The sequence below is a fragment of the Meles meles genome, chromosome 16, assembly GCF_922984935.1.
Source record: "Meles meles chromosome 16, mMelMel3.1 paternal haplotype, whole genome shotgun sequence".
Lineage (NCBI taxonomy): Eukaryota > Metazoa > Chordata > Mammalia > Carnivora > Mustelidae > Meles > Meles meles.
The window spans coordinates 33,026,502-33,030,645 of NC_060081.1; positions in this window are offsets into that span (position 1 = coordinate 33,026,502).

Genomic DNA, 4,144 nt, shown 5'->3' on the forward strand with positions numbered 1-4,144 from the left:
GGCTGTCAGTGTGGCCGCAGAGCATGCGATGGGCCACGTCTGAGACATGGCTGCGGTGGCATCTCTGAAGCAGGTGACACAGTGTAGCCCAGCTGACGGCGGAGCCTCCATGTTGCAGCTGGGCCGCCTGGCCGCACGGAAACACTGCCTGTCTAAAAACTAGAGTAAAGAAGGCGAGAGGCTGTGCTGGCAGTTATCCAGGCATGGCCTCTGCTGAGGTCTTCACATCTACAAATGCAGCTTTTCCTTGCATGAGGGCGTGACTAATGCAGCTCGAAAATCAGACTCACTACTAGAGCCCAAAGGTGGGGAGGCAGGAGTCTTCATGAGGACATGACATGGCTCCCCGTTTTGATGACAGCACAGGATGGTGAAGAAGAACTTCAGATCCATGAAAGCAGGGACCTCATCGGCTCCATTGGTCACGGAATCCCCAATAACTAAGAAGGAGGGATGGTAAATGGACAGATGGACAGATGGATGAGTAGGTAAATGAAGAGATGGATGTATGAATGCATGGATGGATGGGTGGATGGGGGGAGGAGCAGATAGATGGATGGATGGGTGGATGCATGGACAAAAGGATGAATGGATAAAACGATGGGTGAGTGGATAGACGGATGGGTGGATGGATGGGTGGGTGGATGGATGGTCAAAAGATATTCTTTTTTTCCCTAATAACTTACAGGAAAGGCATTAAAGTGTCACTGGGCTTTCCTACAACTCCAACTCGTCTGTCTCAGTATAGAGCAAGCTCTGCTGAGATACAGCTGGCTGTTCCCAGGACTTAGATGGTTTAGATCCCCCACTGAGCCCTGAGCTGTGTGCCTTTGAGCAAGTCACTCCCGCTCCCTGAGCTCCCTAGTTCTCATCTGGGAAAGGAGGTGGAGTCACACTCACCATTGGGTCTGATCGAGGATGGTGTGCGGTGCCGTGAGCCCATGAACATTAATGATGATTATCAGTTTTCTGAAATGCTGAGTATTCTTAGCCACTGCATGTTTTATCTCTGGGAGTGGTGACTGATTCCCCTTCAGAGTTTCCAAACTGGGAATATTAAAAACTAAATGACATTTTACGGCCACAGTGAAGCTGGCAGCTGGACCAGTGCCAGATCTCTCTAGAAGGATTCTGGGGACTCGCTTCGCTCATTCGCAGCAGCTTCTACCTGCTCAAGATATGCTCGATAGCCCTGCTTCTTAACCTATTTCCTCTTTAAAATAATCCTAAAACACACAAAGTGTGTCAGAAACCAGGAGTCTCAGCAAAATGTCTGTGACGGTCATCTACATTGTTCTGACGCCTTCCCCCCATCATGGTGCCGGGATACCCTGCGGGAATATGCTGTGGCCCCTTGACCCATTTTCCTTTGTGTGAGCCCTTGGACAGCTTCCGATCTGGGGTCAGATAGCCCAAGGCTTCTAGGAACTTTCCTGCACATTTAAAAAAATTTTTATTGTGACTTGTGCACTCCTCTCTCCTGGGACTATATCTGGGGGTAGGGCTTCTGGAGAGACTTCGTAAAGAAGTTTATGTGCAGCTTTGTGAAAAGATAGCAGAATGCTGTCAAAGTGGTTGAGCCCCATCTCCCCGCCGTTCGTGAGCCATGAGGAAGGCTCAGGGGTGCCACATCTCCCCCGTGCCAAGCCAGGGCAGCCGGGGCCCTGCTCTGTGGGTCGCTGGCAACCAGGTGCAGAACACGGCTGCACAGCGAGGTAGGCATGTGGTGGAGCACATGGGGGGCGAGGTATAGTCACACCAGGTGGACACACACGGATTGCCCCTCGAGGGAGCTGGCTTTCCAGTGGCACCCAACATGGTGGGCCAGAACAGCCCTGTGAGGAACTAGGGGAAGAAACTTCTAGAAGGAGGGAGACGTCGTTGGTGACAACCACCTTGTGCTCTGGGTGTCTTCACCGGCTCTCAAAGACGCCTAGAGGGATGCCCCCTTTTGAGTGAGCGTGTGGGCTGTGTCTGTCTCACGTGCAACCAGGCAGAGAGGGTGGGGTCCCAGAATCAACAGGGCATTACTGGCAAACCAGGTGGGGATCTGAGCCTGGTGGCTAAGGGCTGAACGCTCATGTCCCCCACACTTGCCCTGGTGAAGCCCTGGCAATGGGAGGTAATTTGGTGCGACGAGGTCACGGGGCTGGGGCTCCGTGGTGGGATGAGTGCCCTTAAAAACAGAGGAAGACATCATCCCCCGTCCCATGCTAGGACAGGGCCCCGGTGGGTGGCTACGGGTCAGAACTGGTCCTCACCAGGAAACACACTGGCTAGCACGTTGGTCTGGACTTCCAGGCTCCCTCCACGCCGGTGTTTGAACTGCCTGCTCAGGGTGTCTTGCAGCTGCCGGGGCTGACGCTGTGCCTTCAGAGCTCCTTCCCATCCCTCTGCTGGAATGTTCCTTCGCTGGCTCCTGTGGGCTGGCTCCTGGATGGCGCCCGGTCTCCGCTCAGATCCCCTCTGATCAGACATGCTGGCCATGGGCCCTCACACAGTAACACCCCGTCTGTGTCAATGTTCTCTCCTCCTAACGCATGACATTTGTCTTCTGACAGTGAACAAAGGGTGTGAGTCCCCCAGGACACCTGCCCCAACAGGGCAGCCCCCCCTTCAGCCATGGCACAGGGTGTCCCCGGATCAGCACCCGTATGAATAAAAGAACCAGTCCGCCTCCTGTGCACTCCCTCCTGCCAAGGGAACTGCGTCCCGGGGTATGGAAATCCTGAAATCCTTCCCGGGAGCTTGAAGCCCTGGAGGCAAAGTGCAAGGTCTTCTGTCCAGACAGAGACCTGGGAGATACGCTGAAGACCCAGGGTGGGGCAAGTACAAGGGACAAGAGGTCAACAGTGTGCCCCTTTGTTTTTGTTGGGCCTCGTCTTGATCCTTGTCGTGGAAAAGACCTGTTGCAGGGACCCTAGGATTAAATTCCTATCTCCGCCATGGCTTTGTTTTCCCCTCTGCTGCAGACGTGAGGACACCTACCAGCTGAACGGCATGAATGTGGGCCCCAGGGCCGTGGCTGGGCCACGTGTGGTCCTCCCACAGCAACTCCGTGAGCGGTTCCCTCATTCTTGATCTTTACGAGAGCAAAGGGTGCCCTGTCCCCCAGATCCTAAGTGGGCCCCGGGCCCATCTCCTAGATCAGGAGCCATAATCACGCTGTGAAGCAGCCGTGCATGGGCACACGTGGTTTCTGGAACGTGTCCCAGGCACGTGCATTCTGGGAGTGCATGGCAACTCATGGGACAGGGATGGGGAGGCGCCGGTGGGCCGGGCCAAGGGGCCTGGCGTTGGCCGCTGAGAGGCAGGAGGGCAGGGCCAGAAGCCAACTGGGCTGAGAGCTTTCAGCGTGATCTCAAGCACCACCCCACTCCCGACCACCAAAACCAGCCTGGAAAGGTGCCAAGATGAGGGTATTAACAACATCGGTAACAACAACGGTTGTTTTTCTCAACAACGTTCATCCTCGAAAGAACACAACAGCCACCCTACTCCAAACCCCAGAAACCCCCAGGCATTCGTCATTTCCCCGAAGAAACAGCACTGAGGTCAGGGAAATCTGACTGAAGAACACAGTGCCATTTCCATGCGCAATCCCATCGCCGTGTGGCCGCTGTCCCTCGGTCTGGGCCACGTCAAGGACGCCCATGCCTCCCGCAGTCACAATCCCAGTTACATCCTGGGGCCCCAGGGCTGATCCAGGTGCGCGGCCGCTCCGAGCACCACAGGCTGTTTCAGAATAGGCAGGAAGCATGAAATTTCTCTGACGCCCTGACGGAAAGCACTCGACCACGTGGAACAGAGTGAAAGGTATAAAATTAGATAGATTAACCCAACTTCCCGGAGAAGCACCAGGTTTGGAGCTGGAACAGCTGTCCTCACTGTTTCCGGATATTAAAACAAAGAGAAGAGAAGCAGAAAGATGTGGGGAGGGTGCAGGAGCCTCTTTCCCTTGGCCGGGGGGCGGGGGGCACCAGGTGCAAACAGGTGGCGGGTGGCAGGGTGCATGGCCCAGGGCCCTGCCTGCAGGTTTCGCGAGCCCGTCTGCCCCCTGCGACCCGCACGGCGCCAGCCCCAGGCACATGCAGCCCCACCATCTGATCACTAGCGTGTGACAAGACATGGTCTTCTTGTTACC